General features: G+C 36.4%; 1 long non-coding RNA gene across 1 annotated transcript in view; it reads right to left on the reverse strand.

Moving 5' to 3' along the window:
- LOC148951867 (uncharacterized) overlaps positions 1 to 23,192 on the reverse strand; it is a 36,682-nt gene extending 13,490 nt beyond the window's left edge. The window contains exon 1 of the long non-coding RNA XR_016141756.1: positions 22,999 to 23,192. This is a non-coding gene — a long non-coding RNA (uncharacterized LOC148951867). The remainder of the gene's footprint in view (positions 1 to 22,998) is intronic.
- Positions 23,193 to 23,367: the final 175 nt, after the last annotated feature.

A 23,367-nucleotide genomic window follows, 5' to 3' on the forward strand; every position in this document is an offset into this window, starting at 1 on the left:
AATTATATTAAAAGGATTTCAAAAAATATTACTAAATAGTTTTACAAGAAAACAAAATGGATTAGACTTTTTTTCTTACCCAAACAAGTACACAAGTCAATGGTTATTCGGGAAAAACTCATAATTTACAAATCTTTTCGTCAAGTTAAATTTAAGACACGTACCAGGAACTTCTTACAAGAGTGGCACAGAAGGCCAGAAAAATGGCGCGACAATCTAAGCATGCAACATACAGAGAGGAGTCATCTCAATTAGGGCCAGATTTAAAGCTTTGACGCTCCTAGACCCATGCATTTTTGCGAAATTTTCGGGGAAGTCACCGAGAATTCGTGGATAGTGGAAGCACTTAACAGAACGCAACTGATGAGCCAAAAGTAATGAAACAGAGACGTGGTACCGAACTCTCAGCTACCATTCTTAGGAGATATCTGACAGGTTATAAGTGGCCACGGAATTTCTTTGTTCTTTTAAAATCATTATTCTGCGAATAGGCTGCATGCAGCGGAGTGTACCTGGCACTTTGACAATACATAACATTGGTCCAGTTTTTGTTAGTAAAAATCACTCAGTGATAATTTATTGCATCCCCTGGCTTTGTGCGTCCCTAGGCCCGGGCCGCGTGAGACTATTGGTAAATCCAGGCCTGATCTCAGTAAAGAAATAGTTTGCTTTCCTCGTTTAATATATGTCCTGAATTTTCTGAAAGATCAAAATGCAAATAAGAACCTACATTACTTAAAAAAAATTACTTATAATACTTATAAGACTGGATATTATTCGTGTCACTATCAGTGGCACCAATTGGAAGGGGGTAGGGGCATTTACGCCATAAAATAAAAAATGTGCATTTAATGATATTTTGATATGAACAAATCCTTTCTGGTATTTTAATTGAAAAAAAAAAATAGAAAACAACTTACACCCCCCGAGTTTTTGTACTCTACATTTTGCCTCCCTCCTGACATAATATATTCCATGAATTTTCAGAAAAATCAACATGGAAGTTGCAGCCTGCATTACTTCTAAAACAGAAAATTACTTGCATTGCTTTAAAACAAAGTTTTACAAGTAGAAAAGTTTTACAACAAGTGAAAAGTGACGCTAAAACTTAAAATAATTAAAAATTGCCTTGGGTATGGTTTACTTCTTCTTTATTGAATACTTACTTCAATGCAACAATCGCTCAATGGAGCTAAATACGCATAATCTTGTTTGTGCGCCAGCAATCGTTTGAACATTACGAGGGGGAAGATAAGGAATAATAGCCCCTTCGTGTTCATGGCAGTATTTGATCTCTAATTTTAACACCACTCTTTAGGCTTAATTGTACTTAAAACTTTTATTTTTAATTTAATCTGGACCTAAGCCTTGCTTCTTCTAAGCAAATTTCTGTGTGCGTTCCAACGGTACATCATACGTATTTATTTTCAATATTTCCTTACTTTGTATTTGGCATTCAATGAAACAGCATGAATTAAACCATTGTGCACTCATTGGAACAAATTCAAGAGAATGCCTCAAAAACCTTATCAGAATTACAGACAACAATTCCCACCATAACTTGGACTAATCTTGCACAAATATGCTCCATAAATCTTATTAGCGTTTCAAGCAATTATTCTCATTTTAGATTAATCTTGCATAGAAATTTGATATTCTAATAGTCTTTTGTATATACCCAACAATAGAAATCAGATATTGCAATGCAGTTATAAGTGTATTTGTACCAACAATTATCAGGTCAAGAAGGCCGGCCACAGTAAATCAGCTACGGGAGATAAGGCAACTGATTTGTCATTCTTTTCACTACGGGCGTAACCGTGCGCATTTCGTTGGTTCATTTAAGATCATTAATAACAACGCTAATAAAAAAAACATCGTGAACATTTTGATTAGCATCATTTAAGAGATAATACATTAAGTCCGAACTCAGTAATAAAACTACAACACCAACTCTAAATGAAAAGAGAATCTTTTCACTACGGGCGTAACCGTGCGCATTTCGTTGGTTAATTTAAGATCATTAATAACAACGCTAATAAAAAAAAAATATTTAGTTGAATTTTTGACACTGCTTCTTTTGCCACTTACGAAAGAGAAAAACTAATTTCTTACAGGCATAACTAAAGTACTCTTTTGTTTATTTTTTTTTTTAAGCAAATAATTAAAATTAATGCAATAATAAAATCACAGTTCCAAAATAGTTGCACCTCATATAAAAAGAGGAAATACTTTTAAAAATCTAGGGACTCTAAATTTTTAGTTCGTTTTAATGGCGCAAAATTCCAAACGGAAGAGACACACATGTTTAAAAATTAGAAGTTATTAATTTTTGTTTTTCTGATTTACGCTTAAGAGGTAATACGACTTGCTTACGAACACTAGCGGATCCAACGGGGGAGGGGATCCTGCCATCCCACATTTTTTGGGGCGCCCTATTTCCCTGTTTTTTTTTTTTTACTTTTAAATTTTTTTTAAGAATAAATTCGTCAGTTTTGTCAATTTTTGGCAACTTTGTCAAAAACCCCCCCCCAATTACACGAGGTTTAAAAATTCGGATTTTGTAATTTTTTTTTTTCTTTGTTACGGTTCCTTATTATATCGACGTGCAAACGACCAGGGGGGGATCCAGCGGGGGAGGGGGGGGTCCTCAGACCCCTGTGAGTTGTTCTGGGGCCCTTTGACACTGTTTTCTTATTTAAGTTTTTCTATTTTTTTAAGGATAAATTAGTCATTTTGGTAAATTATTGGCACCTTTGTCACACACGCCCCCCCAATATTTTGCTAATTGGTGCCCTTGTCTAATTGCCCCCCCCCCCCAAGATTTTACTCTAGATCCACCCCTGCTTATGAAAATACGTCAGGGACGAGAACCAATGGAATTAAAGAGCGCGGGAGCTACGGGAAACAGATCTCACTTTTTCATAGTTGCACAGATAGACAATTAATTCTTGCAGTTGAACATAGCAAACACGAAATCATATATTTTAAGGGGAAAAGAGACGTCAAATTCGTCTGAATCGAAGAGACAAATAATATAATAATAATAATAAGAAATTACAAAAAAAAACCGGCAAGATCACGATAGTTCAGGAGGTTCATCCCCAGAGAACTTGCTGCGGGTACCTGCCTGGCACAGAATGTGGTGCTACGCCATATGCAACAGGTTAAAAGCATCAAGGATAGAATGCATCAAGGAATTATAAAAGGGTTGAAATGTTTTTGTTCCTTCATTTTCTTAAAATTACCGATAGAAAAGAAAACAGAGTTTGAGAGAGAACATCTCTCATGAACAGGCCTCTTCGCAGTCAAACTGGCATACAAAATAAAAATTATGAAAGACAACGGCACAATGTATCCCGTTTATTATTTGTGGAGTTGGGCAATGCTGAATTTGATAGCGTAAACAGTATGATTAACCAATCAAAGAGAATATTTAAGGCATGATTTGTATTTTAATTAGAAAAAATGCTTGGAATAACAGTTTTGAATCTATACGATGCGTCTGACAACATATACAAAGACATAATATTAGTAGACGATAGTTGGGAACACGTTAGAGTTGATTGAGACCGTTCAAACCAATTTCTCGTAATTTCGTCGTTTCCATTTCTGTAAAACAAGTTCGACGTCAAAAAAAAAATCTCTCATTCATTAATCTTTCGCAATCAACAAGTATGACTATGGTATGACCCGAGCATTATACTCTTAGTTCCGTTCCAGATGTCAGAGGACTACCCATTCATCTGACCATAGACAGGATCAGCAGCACTTGAGGATTAGTTTTGAGTAACCCCACTCTATTTCCAGACAATCATCAATCAATTGCTTGATTTTAGAGTAAAAGATTGGGTACGTTCCAGGTGGACATATTAATTTAATAAGTATACACTTCAAATTCAATACGAATTAATTGCGAATCTGGAACGATTTGTTAACTAATATCTTAATACACATTATAACACTTATTAAAAAATTATTAATTTTATCGTGTGAAATGAAAAATATGAGTGTTAATGAATTACTTCTAATTGTTTATCAGATATTTTTTGGTTTTTCGCATTTTTGATCATCCGATAACAATCATTCAACGGACCAATTTCACCCCCCCCCCTCCGACGTTATATTGATGGAGGAAAGTTTACCGGCAGTTTCGACCCTCCCCCCCCAGCCCCCCTTTCCCTATGTCATAACTGTCTTAATTTGAGAGTCTAAGCTGTCCTATGGACTTTGAGAGGATCCTAAAATTTTCAGCTAAATCCTTTCACTAAGCTCAATACGAGCACTCCGTCACTGTGGTCCAAAAACCAAATAGAGCCACAAAATGTGCATCAAGTTTTGTATATCTGACACTCCTCCAGGCCACAGTTGGCACCTGATCCGGGTGAATGAGGACTCGATCGAAGCGGACTTAGACCTGTGAGGGAGTGTGAGATTTTCAGAAAGAAAAAACTATCCCCCGAATTTACATTTAAGAAAATCCTCGTTTTCCTATACGAGCACAGGTTACTTTGTCCAACAACCCCCCCCCGGTTCCGTTGTTTGATAGGGCTGAAATTTAGAGTATAAGCTTTCCTCGGGCCTGGGAGATTCGCCTCAATATTTCATTGGCCTGTGAGCTCAATCCGATAACTCCTTCACTGATGTCAAAAAACCAAATCTCAAGTTATTTTTCTTTATCTGACCCGCCGACAGGCCCCAGTTGGCCCCGGATCCGGGTGAATGAGGACTCGGTCGAAGCGGAATTCTACCTGTAAGGGTCTTTTGACATTTTCAGACCGAAAAAACTATCTCCCTAATTTACAGGTACGAAAAACCTCGTTTTCCTCTCCGGGCCCAGGTTAATTTTTAAAAGTCCTAAAAGCATAATATTTAATTATTAGATTATATAAAAATAGTCATCTTAACATGAAAATACCGACTGCAAGCTTCCAACAATTCCAGCTCTGTCACAGAAGTTTTTTTGTATAAAATCGAAAATCTTACTGTGTAGTTGCTTGCGTCGAAAATAGATTGTAGAGACTAAAAATAATTTAATAAAACTCTCGGATGGTACAGTGGTCACTATTGCTGTCTGTCATGCGGAAGACCCGGGTTGGATTCCCCGTCAGAGTAAATTTTTTATATATTGAATTTAAAGTAGTATCTCTTAAATTTAAAGTTTAAAAAAAAAAATCAGTTTCTTTTTTAAATCCAATCTATTAAATCCTGAGGCTCAACAGGCGTCTCCAGAAGAATATCACAGTCGGTCTTCAGCTTATAGGTAAGTCTCCGCTGATTTTATAACCTGCAGTCGGCCCGCATGCTCTAATAAAATTTTAAAAAATAAATTTTTACTTTTAACTTTTTTTTTTTTTTCATTACTTAATCGAATAAAAAAAATACTATTAAACAGGGGGGGCGGGGTGTGGCCGCAGCCCTCCAACTTTAACTCATGACACAATCAGCTAACAGTTAGTCAAGCAATAATAAGTAATAAACTGTACAAAAACGTGCAAAAATTATTGGATAAAAACTACGTTTTCTAAAGAGTTAAAGAGGCTGAGTCACAAGTTCGAACCTTAAAACGTACAGGGATTAGTACACGGATTAGGAGGTACAGTTGGGGGGCTGCCGCCCCCCAAACCCCCCGCTTTTGCAGCCTTTAAATAAAAAAAACAAGTTTTTTAAACTGAAGGTAAGGAGCGACATTAAAACTTAAAACGAACAAAAATTATTCCGTATATGAAAGGGGCTTTAAAAACTTGTTTTTTTTTTATTTAAATGTTGCAAAAGCGGGGGATTTGGGGGGGGGGGGCGGCCGCCCCCCAACTGTACCTCCTAATCCCTGTACGTTTTAAGGTTCGAACTTGTAACTCAGCCTCTTTAACTCTTTAGAAAACGTAGTTTTTTTTCAAATAATTACACTAAAGGCGCTAGTTAACTGGGTTCAAAAAATTTAGTATAAAATGTAATTCGAAATTAATTTCCAATTATTCCAGCAGATAATTCGCTCTTTACCTTGAACGAAATGTTTTTTGTTTTAGATATTAATAACATGCCGAAGCTGGAACCTATTCATTGCCCTTTACGGCAAATGAGAGAAAAATAACGTCTATTAGGGGACGTTAAAATTATAAGAGGTGGAACCCTAATTCTGTCTGGTCACACGAAATAACAATTAAAATAATAAAACAACAGATGATGGGGTAGGAACGCAAACACGAACAAATATCTTACCATAGGAATAAACTTGCATGGGGTAGGAACGCATAATGAGGTAGGAACGCAAACACGAATGAATATCTTACCATAGGAATAATATGGCATGGGGTAGGAACGCATGATGGGGTAGGAACACAAATTTAAGACAAATTTATTAAGACAAATTTGAACACAAAATATCATAAAAAAACATCAAAATAAATTAAGTTCGGTCTACTTCGTTTTATTTTAAAGGAGTGGTGATGAAGATATGGGAAAATGAAAATTTCGGAGTCAATTTGCTTATACTTGCCACGCCCTCTACTTTATTTAAAACAAAATGCAAAATGACTATAACCGTTAGAATATTTATCTGAAATTTTACGCCCCCAAAATGTCTGGGTCCGGGGCAAGTGCCCCCCCCCCCACCAAAAAAAGAAACACCTCGGGCTAATTACTTTTTTCGCCGCGTCCAAGTCACAAGGGTTAATCCAGTTATCTTCGGCCTGAAAATTCTTTGGGTGGGTGAAAAGAAATTTATTTTTCTTTGTGGGTGAAAAGAAATAGGACCTAGATGTTTTTAAGAGGATCTAAAATTGCAGATTTTTTATATATAAAAAATATTTGAAATTTTGTATTTAAAAACATACAAATTTCAAGTTTAAAAATTTTAAACATTTTAAAGAACAAAAGCATTAATATTTCAAAGAAAATTCCGCTATAAACACAGTCTTCATGAATTTTTGAAGCAAAGTCCCTCTCATCTTCCCAGGGATCGGATATTTATTTTTCAGTACACGATTCTTATCTTCATTTTTTATTCTTAAATTTGCAGCACAGGTATAATTAAGTATCTGATTTGTCGCTAGTCTTTTATTGAGGTTTTAGATGAATTTTGACTCTTCTTTTAGAAGAGATAACAGAGAAACTTTTAGGGATAACTTCTCCAGGAAGATCATATAATTTAACTATTCCTTATTATAATGAAGATCAACCATTCTTAAGTAATTTATATAAAATACTATTAATTATCGATTATATTCCTAGAAAGGCGAACAAGTACGGGGTTAACAGGTGAGACTAATTTTTCAGAGGAGGGGCTTCAGCCCCCCTCCCTATGGCTCAGCAGCGTGAAAAGCTCCATACAGTCTGAAGGTGCCTATGGCAGACCAAAAATTGGAGAATAAACAGTCACCAGTACTTGAGACATTCCAGTTTTCTTTCCCACCACGTTCTATGCTAATCGTTCTTCCGAAACCAGTATGGTTCCATTCGGAAGGAAGATATCAAGTTACCACGGTAGCTAAAAGATCCCGGACAGGTTAGAAATTGGATTTGAAAGCTCAGACACATCTCAATCAAGAGCTTATTCAGAACCTGTCGTAGGAGAGTGACATAGCTAAAAAATGTGCAAAATATACATCGGAAACAGAAGACAATTCTTCAAAATTTCGGTAGAGTCCATCTTTTCTTGATTCTCCCCATAAGATTAATCTTAGCTGTCTCCCTCCCGTTCAGCAAGTGACATCTTCACATTCCCACGTCGTTGGTGTGCTGTTCAATCAACCAAAATATTTTTACCTCATTCATACCACATGTTATTTTACAGAGTACATTTCTAAATTCTACTATAGTGAGTGATCCCCACTCAGACCGTTATTTATCCAGACAAACTGGTGTAGAGGGGGGGCAAAAACACAGCGACTCCCCTGAGTGCATGTACCTCCCGTCCTCAAAGTACGATCATTTAGGGGGGGCATAGTACCATAAAACACCCCCTGGTTGCACCCCAGCATTAAAAGTTTTTTTTAGAAAAAGCCTCAATAATAAGTAAAAAAAAAAAAAATTCTAAGAAACACATCGCTAAAATGCACGAAAAGATATAAAGACCAAGTTATGAGCTACATACAATAGAAAAGAATAAAAGATAATTCACATAACTTGAATGACTACCAGGGAAGCTGATTTTTACATAGTGAGGTTCCCATTAAATTTTTTAAGTAAGGTTCCCATTAAATTTTTTAAGTAAGGTTCCTATTAAATTTTTTGACTCGTGAATAACAACCTTGACTTTATTTGACTTGTAACCAATAGTATCCTACCATTCTGTACCAGTGAGTTTCAAGAAAAATTTATTTTAAAAATCAAAAAAATAAATTTATTTATTTTAATTTAAAAATTTAAGTACATAAATTAAAAATTCTTATGAAAAAAATATAATAAAAAAACTTTAAGAAAACAAATTATCCGAAAAACAAAATTTTGCGAGGACAGTCGTCCCAGTGGCATGAAGGACCTTTCTTTTTATCACAGCTTACACCACAATCATATACACAATATTTGATCGACCATCATAAAGGGCAGAATAAAAACTATAATGTCAAATTATATTCAACTATTGTGAGAGAAACAAACAGTTTAAAGTTTAAATTTTTTATTTTGTAGCGTAATTCCAGATCATAGTACAAAGGGAGCCAAAAAAAAAGTTTTTCGGTTATTAATTGGGCTTCCTACCCTGTACCCACAAAACTAAACATTCTGTAAACCCTATATTAACTTATTTTCTCTTAATGTCCACGTTTCCATTTTCTAGAAAGTTATTACTCTTATCTAAAGTTTCAAGTCTATTGGGGTGAATATAAAAGATTGTCTCTACCCTATTTTAAAATACTTTGTATAAAGCTAATATAATAGAACACATACTTTAACAGTGAAAAAAGTCCTCTACGGGAACCCATAACTCTAAGTGACTCAGCTGTACTTACCAAAATAAACCCTATACCAGCAGAGAGCAAGGTTTACAACCCTTTGTACTTAAAAGTAGATACTTTTATATTAAAATTTTTAAGAAATATTAATTTTTTTAATATTAAATATACTTTAATATATTTAGATTATATCAAAAGAAATGATAAAATACGTTTTTAAGATTTTCTCGCCTGAGCTACTAGCTCATTGTTCAAGATTCATAGAGAAGACAATATAGCATGCTGAATGGGGCTATCGGGGCTGTCAATTAGAAGAAAAAAGGGCTATCGACAATACGTCACAAGTGGATATGACCTCCTACTGCCTTTACATCCCTAATATAAGGGCTGATAGCTCAGAACGGCAAAAGAGAAATTTGAGCAGGAGCCAACTTGACTTGCTCCACATAAAACTACACTCAGAACGTTCTGATATAAGGGCTGAGATATCAGATATATCAGAACGTCTATATATCAGTACGTCCCTAATATAAGGGCTGATAGCTCAGAACGGCAAAAGAGAAATTTGAGCAGGAGCCAACATGACTTGCTCCACATAAAAATACACTTGAATACAGGCATGTACAGCAGGAGGGAGACATCTACACTTTGTGGAAGGAGTCATTTGAGGTCTTGTCACTATAGAACATCTGTGGCTCTGTTCAAGCTTTGGTTTCTACTTCCCTACTTCTACAGTGCAAGCAGGTGTAAAGTATTTAACATCAATTCGAGAAGCATTTCCGGGTATCTCCTTTCTTAGTTAGTTGGGCATTTATGCGTCAACGATAGCGGTCCAGGGGGGAGCTCTTGGGACTAAAAGCTAGTCGTGGGAAAGGGGTCGTTCCTAGGGCTGGAACTTCCGTTCCAGGAAAGTTACATTCTTCGCTCATTTCTAAAGGCAGTCCATCTCTCGCCTTCGTCGTAGTTAGTTGTTCTTGTGCTACCTTATTTTCTCTATGTGTATTCTCACGTTATTTAATAAAGACCATGTACCAACGTTTATCGTCTATCTTTGGAATTTACGTAAACCATTACATCTGCCAACATAGAAGGGCATAAACAAAGAACTAAAGAGAGGTTTACAGAGTGGTGACAGTAGAGGTTTACAGAGTGGTGGCAAGCGGTTAAGACTAGTGGAGCATATATCACTAGGGGAAAACCTCCAAGTGACATTTGAGTGACCGTTATAAGTACTTACGACATTTTACGCTAAATACTGGCATCATATTGAAGAGCTATTTGGCCCGCTACCAAAATTGCTTGTGATATTGAGCCGCAAATACTGCAAAAGACTGATAAAAAGACATTGAAATGTTACGAGCTATTGAACTTTCTTCTATTCAAAGCGCCTTCTTGAGAAACACTTTCTTTTAAATGAACATTTTGAAATAGGCTGTTACAGAATGCCTAATATGGATTCCCTCGCGATAGCTTCTACCTACTAATTAAAATTTCTACAACTGAGAGTCTCCGGTTGATTTCTACCTTCACTTAGCCATTCTACGGTTGGTGGTTTATTTTACCTGATTTTATACAGTCGACGTGTGATCTACATTTGACAGTTTCCAACCAAAATTTAACATTTTGAATTCGATAATCAAAAATTAATTCTCAATTGTGACTACATTTGACGCTAGTGATTTAATCGAAACCAACTACAATTGGATCTGGAAAGGACTATCTTTCGTAAGTGATTTACCACGATTAAACAACCCAGTAAATTTTATTAGACCGTTGTTGTTAGAAGTGAAGTTATTGCCCAAAAATTAGCGTCCGTAATTAAAGAACGGTGTTTAAAACAAATATTTAAATTTTTAGAATAACTGCTTTTCAAATTTTAATCTCAATATGTCAGTTTTTATTCCTATTCTCGATCCGGCGGAAACTGGATATAACAAAAAGGTTGCTTTTGATTTTGTAAAACAGTGGAGGGGAAATTGCATATTTCCACCTCTTTTATTTGACCCAAATGATCCTGATTTCGATCAAGATGAACTTTATGATTACCTTCAAAAGATCAAGACATGGGTCCCAACAAACCCTTCAACTCCTCTCAGTACCACACCAGTTAATCCTCCAATAGAACAGCCTCAACAGTCCCAAGTAATAGGATCGCTAATTGACCCTCTTTCAGTAATAACGCCACTCACAAAGGCAGAAAGTGGAAAATAATTGAGTTTGTTACAAAATTTGTTACAAAGTTACAAAAATTGAGTTTGTTGCAAAGTTACAAAAATTTCAGTTGTTGTTAAATTGGTCTGATTTAAAAACTTTGCATCATTTTTGGCCCATGGTTTGTTTCGCTCCTTTTTTGGGAATCTGGATCCCACGATAATAAGTTTGTCAAGTTTAAAAGGTGGATTACTTGTAGTATATACCCCAGGCAAAATAATAGGCAAAATGGTTGCAGAGTTTGTAGGCGTGGCTCAATTTAAGGATGAAAGGGTATATCTATTCTATAGAAGGATGCAAAAATTAGGAAGGTCATGTAGGGTGTCCTTAGAAGCCAGGGATGATGGTGTAGTTCTTGGAAGATTTGCTCTTATTTAATTCAAGGAGAGGATCAGACCGTCCTACAAACGGTATTTGTTAGAGACTAGTGCAGAATTTTTTTTTTTGTTTAGGTGATGCGTATAAGGTTGCAATACAATATGAACGGATAGAACAGATAGTGGGGAAAGTAGACACGTCTTCTTTTTCCGATGAATTTCTTTCTGCGCTGACGAGGGTGAAATTTGGACTCAATGATAATGAGAAGGCACTGCGAGATGGTACTGATTCCTCGCAGGGCGGTTTGGCTACCCAGGAAAAGGAGCTGGTTTTAAGGTCCCGTGGGATGGTACTGATGCCTCACGGGATGGTTTTTTTTGTTGCACTGCGAGATGGTACTGAGTCCTCGTAGGGCGGTTTGGCTACCCATGAAAAGGGAGCTTGGTTTAATGGCACGTGTGTTGTAACTGTGTCCTCACTGGATGGTTTTTTTTTGTGTAACTGTGAAATGTGACTGCGGAATCGCAGGGCGGGGTGGATCCCCAGGCACATGGCGAGATTTGTAAGGTCCCGATGGATGGTACAGATGCCTCACGGGATGGGTTTTTTTTTTGCACTGCGAGATGGTACTGATTCCTCGCAGGGCGGTTTGGCTACCCAGGAAAAGGGAGCTGGTTTTAAGGTCCCGTGGGATGGTACTGATGCCTCACGGGATGGTTTTTTTTTTTTTTTTGTTGCACTGCGAGATGGTACTGATGCCTCGCAGGGCGGTTTGGCTACCCAGGGAGAGGGAGCTGGTTGTAATATCTCGCGAGATGAGGTTGATGCCTCACGGGATGGTTTTAATGCGTAGCGCTAATAGTTATGTAGAGATATCAACAGTAGTACTGCCATTTGTTGAACCACAAGCTAGTAAAGAAAAACCAAATAGGTCTAAACCGAGGCGTTCCGCAGCAATAAAACCCCGAGGATTTTATTGGGAATAATATCTTAACGTCATTGCTGCATGGTATGATTTTTAGAGTTTCTGCAATTTCATTTATTTGTCGCTGGTATTTTCAGGATTAATTAGCATTTCCCGGTCATTCCTTTTGCCCTAATTCAAAGTTTATACATAATCCCAACTTTCCTTGTCCTCATCAAATTCAGGGGTATGGGGAACAAGTCTATTTTAAAGTATACAAGGAAAAATGAAGTGTTAAAATATCCAGTTTCCGACTACTGTTGTTAGTGTGGTTCGTTTATACTATGTAAGTTTTTACTTATGCAAGTATTGTGTAGTGTTTGTATTATATAATTGTTTACTAGTTCATGCTGTAGAATATTAGTAGGCGAGAAGTGAATAATTTGGAAAGGGAATGTTTTGAATTCAATTAAAGTTTGGGGGTTTAATGAGAAGGGGATAAGCCAAATTTGGAAAATTTAACTTAAAACAGGGGGGAGAATCTGTAAAGTATTTAACATCAATTCGAGAAGCATTTCCGGGTATCTCCTTTCTTAGTTAGTTGGGCATTTATGCGTCAACGATAGCGGTCCAGGGGGAGCTCTTGGGACTAAAAGCTAGTCGTGGGAAAGGGGTCGTTCCCAGGGCTGGAACTTCCGTTCCAGGAAAGTTACATTCTTCGCTCATTTCTAAAGGCAGTCCATCTCTCGCCTTCGTCGTAGTTAGTTGTTCTTGTGCTACCTTATTTTCTCTATGTGTATTCTCACGTTATTTAATAAAGACCATGTACCAACGTTTATCGTCTATCTTTGGAATTTACGTAAACCATTACATCTGCCAACATAGAAGGGCATAAACAAAGAACTAAAGAGAGGTTTACAGAGTGGTGACAGCAGAGGTTTACACAGGGACGTTCGCAGAGGATGTGAGTGCCTCGAGGCCCGTGGCCAGTTTGTTATACTTTTTTTTGCATCCTTAAGTGTTAATTTTTACTTACTTTATAAAATAAGCATGTGTTGGGATTTACCCCCCCCCCCTCCAAAACAAATTTATTATCACCAGAAGAACTTTAGTGTTACCATGCGTTGGTAGAATCATACGTACGTTAATTTGTTTATCCGGTTTTTTAAACATATTAAACTACAGAGTTATATTAATTTACTTATTGAGTCCAGGGCTGTCCGGCTGCAGAAGGGGCTAATGATTTTTAACTTAATCAAGTCCTAATATACATAAAATATGTAAATGTGCATTTTACATATCCGTTTCAAGCTGTTTAATGGGGATTAACCCCCAAGCCAGAGCCGTTCAACGGGGAGGGCGGAGCTGCTACCCCGGGCGCCGTCACTGGAGGAGGTGACCGCGGCGGGGGCGGGTACCCACTTTGATCGAATTTGTCAGTTTTATTTGACCTGTTTGCTTATAGTTAAATCGGAAGGGGGGGGGATGTACTCAATTTGTCCCCGGGTACCACCAACCCTAGGAATGGCTCTGCCCAGAGCAGCTATTCTACAACCCCTCCCAACCTAGAGTAAGTGCAAACAATTCAAGTATTTTACTAAACTATTCTAACTATTTAAGTTCACTTTCACATGTCTTTTACAAATATTGGGACTCAATCTCCAAAAAATAAGTAAAAAGCCGTCGAATTTGGTTTAAATAGCAGCTGTTTTCGGTTTTCAACGGAAATCTAGTCATATCCTACGCCTAATTTAGAACCAAAATCTGCCGCTACATAAAAAACCGACGAATCGTAACTTCCCACAGATATGGCGGCATGCCAGAAAGACATAATAAATCATGCTTTTTTCGTAAGTTGATTAGAAAATTATCCAATAGCTTGTTGAATAAACACTGAAAACTAATTGAGGACAGACAGGAGACGTATTAAAAGTCGCCAACATTTTGGTTTCTTGAAAATGTGGACATTTATTTCCAGATAGGACGACAGTTTTAACACCGTTACAGGTCATTCAAGTTTTCAATATCATTTCAGATCGTCATATATAACTCCATATCGTAAGTTTTATCGTGTATAATAAAAATCTAAAACGTAGTGACATCAAATCTACTCTGAATCCAATTTCATTATCAAACAATCGAGTCTCGATTGAAAAAAAAGTTAAATTAAAATCTATCAGTATGAAGAGTAATAGTTTTTTTTAAACTCTTTTATTTTCATAATTTTTAGTTCTTAATTAAAAATAACCGATAAAAATTGGCTGATTTGAGGACATGCGCAAAGACGGTTTTACTTTTTTAATTTCGCTTTTTTTGTCTATTTCTATTGAATAAAATTGTAAACATTGCGGCAATTTCAGCTCCTTGTCATTAATGTTTGAGGCCCTTGTGTAAATTAAATAAAAAAAACAAGTTTTTTAAACTGAAAGTAAGGAGCGACATTAAAACTTAAAAAGAACAGAAATTATTCCGTATATAAAAGGGGATGTCCCCTCCTCAACGTATCGCTCTTCACACTAAAGTTTTTTAGTGTTTTAAGAAATAAAGTTGTGAAACAGAATCTATCATTAGCGTAAGGAGCGAGACACTGAGGAGGGGACAGCCCCTTTCATATACGGAATAATTTCTGTTCGTTTTAAGTCTTAATGTCGCTCCTTACTTTCAGTGTAAAAAACTTGTTTTTTTTTATTTAATTCCTGATCATTTTTTAGTTAATGCAGCTTTTATTTTGGCTAACCGTCATTGAATAAGTTAACAAAATTTGCATAAAAATTTTACTTTTCTTTTGCTAAATGGATATCTTAACAAATTAACTTACGTAACTAACTTCTATATTCGTATGTTTTTCTTCTGGCAAAAAATACAAAGTTGCAGATTTTTGCAGATATGAGCTTGAAGGTTTTCTGATACGCTGAATCTGACGGTGTGATTTCATTAAAATTTTTTCACTTGTAGGGAATGTTTTCCCCTCTTTAAAAAATCGGGTAAATTCTCTCAGGCTCGTAGTCTTTGATGAGTAATACTAAACTTAATAAAATTTATATATTTAGAATCTGCATTATAAACACATTCTTTTGATACATTTATTGACATCAAAATTCCGTTTTTAAAAGTTTCGATTACTATTGAGCCGTATCGCTTGTTTATTTTATTACGTATATGAGGGGGATTCTCCCCTTAGTCAATACCACGCTGTTTACGTTAAAATTAAAAAAAAAATTGATTCACAAACCCCTGAATCACAAAGACCGTTTAATTAGAACAGATAGCTCTTTTGAAAGCACTAAAAAAAAACTGTAGCGTAAAGAGCGAGGTATTGACTTGGGGGAAAACCCCCTCACAAACGTTATAATTTCTGTTCGTTTTAAGTTCAAATGTTGCTTCTTACTTTCAGTTGAAAAAACTTGTTTTTTTTTTATTTAATTTCTGATCGTTTTTTAAATAATGCTTGGAAATCTGGCGCCCCCGTCATAGAAATGTCCCTTACCCCAAAGAAACATCCTCCACGGAACTATTCCCCAGAGTAACCCCCTCCTCTATCCCCCCCCCCCCTCCAGAAAAAATCCTTCCTGAAAATGTCTGTATACTTCCCAATAACCAATAAATAATGCTGGCAAGTCCGGCGCCCCCTTCATGGCAATTTCTCTTCCCCCATGAAAACGTCCTTCATGTACAGATCCTCCAACATAACCCCCGACCCACCCTTCCCTCCCACTACCAGAAAAAAACCCTCCTGAAAACTTCTGTATACTTCCCAATAACCAATACTATATGTTAACATTGGGTAAAGTTCATAAATTTTAGCCCTCCCCCTGGGGACTTTGGGGAATTATGTCATCCTAAAAGATATATTTATCATGTTTTCGACCATTCTGAAAAAAATGGCTATCTCAAAATTTTGATCGGGTGTCTTTGGGAAAAAAATATGAATGGGAGGGGGCCTAGTTGCCCTCCATTTTTTTTGGTCATTTAAAAAAGGAACTAGAACTTTCAATTTCCGTTCTAATGAGCCCTCCCACGATATTCTAGGACCACTGGGTCAATACGATCACCCCTGGGGAAAAAAAACAAAAAAACAACAACAAATAAACACGCATCTTTGATTTTTCTTCTTACAAAAAATGGAAAATTCCACATTTTTGCAGATAGGTGCTTGAGACCTCTACAATATGGTTTTCTAATATGCTGAATCTAAGGGTGTTATGTTCATTTAGTTTCTATAATTTTCAGAAGGTCTTTCCCCTTTTTTTGAAAATCAGGCAAATTTTCTCAGGCACGTAACTTCTGATGGGTAGCACTAAACTTGATGAAAGTTATATATTTGAAATCAGCATTGAAATCTGATTCTTTTGATGTATCTATTGCTATCAAAAACCCTTTTTCTAGAGTTTCGGTTACCATTGAGCCGTGTCGCTCCTTACTTACAGTTCGTTACCCCGAACTGTTTAATAAGCTATGACAAATTATCCAATAAAATTCAATGAAGCCGTTTCCCCTTTAAGCTGTGGACAGTCCTTTTCCCATTTAGAGGCCTCGTGTGACTCCCGGTCTATCAAAACGTTGAAGAAAAAGCCAAATCCTCCAAAAATTGTGCAAAAAACCTCTTTCATCAACATAGAAAATGTTGGGTGCCCCCTCCCCCTCATTGAAAACTGAAATGCTTACTCTGGAATAAGCACAAGGCCCCTAGTTAAATACGAAATCAAAAGCAACAGATATTTGAAACAAAGATCCAGAAGGGGGAGGGGGGGGAGGGTAGTACTCTCTTCCCGAAATATTCCCCCTACTCGTAAATTGGCCATAAAGAAAGGTAAACAGACAAATTTCTCCTAAACAACTAAAACAATGTTATCAGAATCGTAACAGGTCTTAAAAATGCAGTCAAAAAAGTCCTGAACCCTACGAACAAAAATTATTTTTGTGATCCCCCCCCCTTGAACAAAATATTTTCGTGAAACCCCCCCCCTTGAACAAAGAATCTTTTTGTGACCCCCCCCTCACCCCCTGAGGAAAAATCCTGCATACCGCCCGGCTAGGACCGACGAGGGACAGGAGGTTCTGTTTTTATAACTTGAATATGACTAAGATCTCATGTTCTATACAGAAGCATTCACGGACCTGTAGGGGGGGAATATTTTTTATTTTATTTTTTGTTAAGATACAAAAAATGGTATTTCTCAAAATCTCTGGGAGGAGTAATACAATCTATAGAAGGGAGCAACAGCACCCCCTGCCGTCTCCCCCAATTGGCACCCCTTGTTCTGCATGAAAAGTTTTATCCCAGTAGAAAAATGAAGATCTTTATACAGTCTTCCCCTATATATTTTTTTCTGGCTCGGAAATGACACAACTTTACGGTCTGGAACTTTTAATGGAAATGGCCAACTGTTGCTACTTGTAAAAGTAATCAGGACCCAAGTTAAATGAAATACTATCGAAGGGAGGGTACATACAAAAGGTAACCCACATTTCCTGTAAGAAGGGTAACCGCGGGTAATCTCATCCCTGGTTGCTGATATATGAGCTTATTCACAGGTGAATAATACGCTATTAAATTTCATCAGATGTCATAACACGTCACTATTAGGACAGCTTTTATGTAAACTAAATTAACAAATTGTACTTCCATAATTCTCACGGAGGGAATTTATCACCTTGGATTAATATTTACTTTAGCCAAAGCAGTGGCGTTAATTGAAGGAAATTCAGAAGGGGTAGAATGCATTTTTCAAAATCTAGGGGGCGATTTTTAATTTCATTCAGATCATCAAAAATATAAAAAAAACATTTTCAACTAAAATATACCCCCCCCCAAGCCCAAAAGGTACTTTTATAGGTGGGGGGGTTTTAGGTGGTGTGGAAAATACCCCTCCCTGCTTCCCCCCCCCCCGTTTAAGCCACTGACATAGAGAAGGCAGTCTAAAACTTTTTACATTTTGTGCGACAGAAATATGAACCAACATTTTTACCGTAAAAGGTCGCCTTTTAAAATCAATGTATCCTAAATAGTGTTTATAATAAAACAATAAAACCCTTTAATTGTATATTATTGAATTGTATTCTTACATAAGTCTAAATTTTGCACAATTTGCACACATTTTAAACGTTCACTTCATTTTTTCTGTAAAAATTGTGCCACTATATAACTATGTAACGTACCGCCAGTTGTCAACGCACCACACTTTGATAACCCCAGATATAGACAACGGCTACTGATTGTAGGACTGACTGGACATATAATAATCAAGCACGCACTCAGGATGGGGAGGGGGCAAGGGCATATCATCGAGGATTTTCGTTCGGGGGGGGGGGGAAAAAAAAAAAAACTTTAAAAAAAAGCATCAAAAATGTTCTTATGTGAATTATTGTTAAGTTTTTATGAGTCAGACAAAAATTTCCGGGGGAGAGGGTTCAAGACCGGTACTCCCCCCTCTAGATACGGAAGTGGGGGAGGGTGTCATTATCCTCACCCCCCTTAAAATAATCATGAATTGTTTGGTCTTTCCAATGAATTCCATATAATGGAAAACTAAGCAAGAAAAAAGGGTTTTAATTTTTATAAAGCAGTGAATAAATAAAATAAAATAAACACTTAATTAAACAAACACACTCTGAATATTTCAGCCCCACGTCCGGGAGATTTTATTAACGGAAAAAAAAGGATAAAATGAAACAAAAAATGTTCTTTTTTAAAAATAAAATTAACAAAAACTACCACAGAATCCCCCAGCGAAGAGAAAGAAAAAAACAAAAGAAAGAGAAAGCCCTAACTCTCACTGAAAACTCAACGTTTTGATTTTTATTCTTATGTTAGGGTTTAGTAATCTTTAGGTTTTTATATTTGTTTTCTGTTGTGTTTTGTTTCTCTTAGTATGTTTAGTATGATTTATTTTGTTGTAATTTAAGTTTTAAAAAAGAACATTTTTTGTTTCATTTTCTCCCTTTTTTTCGTTCAGAAACGCTCCGGGACGTGGGGCTGAAATATTTGGAGTGTGTTTGTTTAATTAAGTGTTTATCTTATTGTATTTATTCACTGATTTATAAAAATTAAAATACATTTTTTTTCTTTCTGAATTTTTATTAAATTTAAAATCATTTTTTTATAAGAAATTATTAATTCCATATAATATTTATAAAATTTTTATTTTTTTATTTACGCAGTACGTTACTCCCCCCCCCCCTTCCTACTACTCTCCTGAAGAATTCCACCGTCCGTATGTGACTGTTGTCCAACGAAAAATATCGAATTCAAATAAAATTTTAAACATATTTAACCCTGAGATTAAAAATAACTTTAATTTCATGAAGTTAACACACACTCGATGGTTTTTTTATACCACCTTGATCAGATGCCCTTTTACTATTACAACTGTCTGAAAAAAAAAATGTTAATTAAATACAGACTGGGTACTTGGGTACTTGGTACTTGGATTACTTGAATGGACTGAGTTAAACCCCACTGAGGTTTTCCCTTTTAGAGCTAAAATTGTTTCTAGAAACATCCAAGAAATGTCCAGCAGGGAATAAGCAAAACCTGATGGGCATACAAACTCTCTAAGCATCAGAATATAAGAGAAGGCAGTGGGCCGATCCCTTCCAAGGCATGTATACGATAAGGGGACGAGGGTTCCAAATTTTTAACACACAAAAAGTTTTTGATTTTCCTATTAGTTTTCTTATTAATTTAACTTTTTTGGGGGGGAGGGGGTCTGACGATCCCCTCTCCTGTCTTTTGATGAGTTTTTAAAGCTAAACTTATTTCTGTAAATATCCAAGGAAAGTCAAGTGATGAATAAGTAAAACCTGTTGGACATACAAACTTCAAGCATTATAGTTCACTACTGATAGTAGAGGGTTGATCCCTTCCCAGGCAGGGATACACGAAGGGGGAGAAGATTTAGAAAAAATTTACCCCAAAAATTTTGCATTTTTTTTTAGATTTTGCTTATGATTTTCTTGCGATTTTTGTTTGTCTTTTGGAGTGTTGGTGAACTCCCCTTGTCCAGGAATAAATTCCTGCGCATGTGCATGTGCAACCTGCTAAGTATGCCAAATTTCGGCATTAGAATATAGAGGTGGTCCCACTATATGGCAACCGATCATTAATAGACAAAATTTTTAACAGAAGATATACTAGCTCCCTAACCTGGTACTAATTTTGCCAGTATAGAACTGGTACAACAGCAAAATTCGAATGATACAAACAGGAAGTTATTTAAACAAAAAGGTTTTGCGTGTGTCTGAGCCCTAAAAAGAGCAAATCACTATACAAACCCTATGTCGTTCATATTTTTGGTTACATTTAACTATCAAGACCTTTGAAGCCAGTCCTTCAAAAAGTTACCCAAATTACCATAATAATACAGTAGTTCTAAATGAGATCGTGTCAGCTACGATCTGAAATTACCAAGTAGCACAAATTGCATAGAACACCAAAAGCATAAGCACAAAAACATAAGCATAACCAAAAGCATAAGCACAGGGTGTTTAACATAAGCACTGGGTGCCCTTAAATTGCTGTTTTTATTACATGGTTCAATAGTCTTTTAAATTGATTTAAATATATATTTTAAATTTATATGAATTTATTTAAATATATGCTTTAAATTCATCAGTTAAGAGAGAGGTTTTCAAAATAATATATAATCTTATTTTTATGACAACATTTTAAAAAGTAAACTTGCGTGGTTTATCGGAACAAAAAATATGGTTCAATTTGTTGTTTGTATTTTTGGAGCTTTAAATTTTTATGTTGTTGCTGAAACTAAAATCAGGTTAGCTGTGCATTATATGATATTTTTTTTTTCAAAATATAATTTAAAGTTATTTGACTTAAAATAAAACATTTTTCAAAATATTTTTAAACTAAATATATTGAGTCGGACAAAAAAAAATTTATCGACCGAAATTAAGAAGCAACATTAAAGCTTAAGGCGAATAGAAATTACTCCGCATATGAGGGGGGTTGCCCCCACCTCAATCCCTTAATCACTACTCTAAAGTTTTTTAGTGGTTTAAAAAAGCATCTTGTTCCAAATCAACAGCCCCTGAGTTTCAGCAATCACTCTTAACGCATAGGGACAAAAAACTAAAACTTTAGGGTAAAGAGCTAGTGATTAAGACGGAGGCGGCCCCCCTATATAGAATCCTTTCGATTGGTTTTAAGTTTTAATATTGCTCCTTACTTTCAACCGCAGAAAACTTGTTTTTTTTAATTTTTAATTTCAGATCGTTTTTAAAACACGCCGGGAATCCCCTTCCCCTTCATGTAAAATCTAAAAAGAAGATCCCTCCTCCCTGTAAAATCCCCTCAGAAATCCCCCCGAAAAACTTCCATAAGTTCCCATCGGCACTACGTGCAAACAATGTGCGAATTCCATAGCTTAGAGCCCTTTCCCCAGGGGTTGTGAGGGGTCATGTCGTCCCTTGAGGCTCAGTTAGTTACAAAGAACTGTTTTAAAAAAATAAAATTGTTTAAGAACAATCATTTTTAATAAACTGGTCTCATGTCACTCTTTTCTCGGTAGCTCAAAAAAAACACAACCTTAGAGAACTCCTTTATACACTTTTACCTAATTTATAAATCGGGATACACAAATATTAAAACCTATATTTTAATTATATAAAATCTTTCTCGCCGGTCAGGGCAACCGCGCCTGTGTTTTATTGTGGGGGGAGAGGGGGGAATAGGCCAGGACTGGCCTATTTTTTAACTGGAAGAAGACGAGTGTCATGGTAGTGCAGCCAAAGTCCGACGCCGACAATTCTTGGTTAACTTGGTTCTATCATATCATCGGATAGCTGCATCGACCATGAAGTTGCTGTCCGTGCGGCCTAGGTGACTGAGCCATGGACTGAGCCATGTTTGGAAGAAGCCAATGATCAAACGAGCCCCCAAAATGAAGATCCTTGGAGGGTCAGTCTATTCGATCCTGCTATACGGAGCTAAAACTTGGCCTGCAACTGCAGCTGTCCAGCGCCGTCTCAGCACTCTTCAATCTAAGTGACTTCGGACACTCAAATGACTCTAATGACAGATTTTGTCAGCAAAGACCGCCTACGAACTATGACTTCCCAGTCACCTTTGTCACACCTGGTTGCCGAGCGGACACTTCATTGGTTTGGACATCTTTTGCGATTGCCAGCGGACACTCTGGCTTTGATTCTTTACGACTTTGAACCAACCAGTAGTGGCTGGAAGCGTCCAAGAGGAAGACCCAAGTTCCGGTGGAATAATTGTCTCGGGATTTTCCTGGACCAAGCTGGAATTTTACTGTCTGATGCAGAGGCCCTAGCTGCAGACCGCCACATTAGGAGAAGGCTGACGACGCTCTCAACGCCATCCCGGCATTAGGATTAAGTAAAGTTAAATAAGTAAAAAAAGGGTTTTTTTTCTCTTCTTACGAGTTTAATAATTTTTGATGGGATAAAAAATTCATATGATGCCACAATTAGTCAGTTTGCGCACACCAGATATATGGATTTGGTTAAAATCATTGGAGACAGTTATATTCATATGAGCTTATTTCTGGGAGAGGGAGTTTCAAACTTCCTCTACGTGTCTACCTGCTGAAATGCAAAAAATGCCAAATCAGGGGATGAAAAGACATACATGCATACCATATACAATATGAAACATTTTATAAACTCTGTAAAGCGAAAAACAAAACTTACAACTCCCAAAATGTCGGGAATAACTTCAAACCCAGGCTTTTGAATGACCGTAATAGTATCAGGTACGCTTGCAAGACGACGTCTTTGGCTATTGTTGGACTTGTATATTTTTGTCGCAGTATTTATAAACTTTTTGAAGCTTGTCGAATCCTCATGTCCTACTTGGATCCGATACCACGACTCGTAGGATATTAAAGCTGAAAAAACAACAACAATAAATGAACGCGCAATGGTCGATTAAAATATATTTAAAATATATATATATATATATATATATATATATATATATATATATATATATATATATATATATATATATATATATATATATATATATATATATATATATATATATATATATATATATAT

This window comes from Artemia sp. Qi Xiang Cuo, chromosome 5, assembly GCF_049724085.1.
Source record: "Artemia sp. Qi Xiang Cuo chromosome 5, ASM4972408v1, whole genome shotgun sequence".
NCBI lineage: Eukaryota > Metazoa > Arthropoda > Branchiopoda > Anostraca > Artemiidae > Artemia > Artemia sp. Qi Xiang Cuo.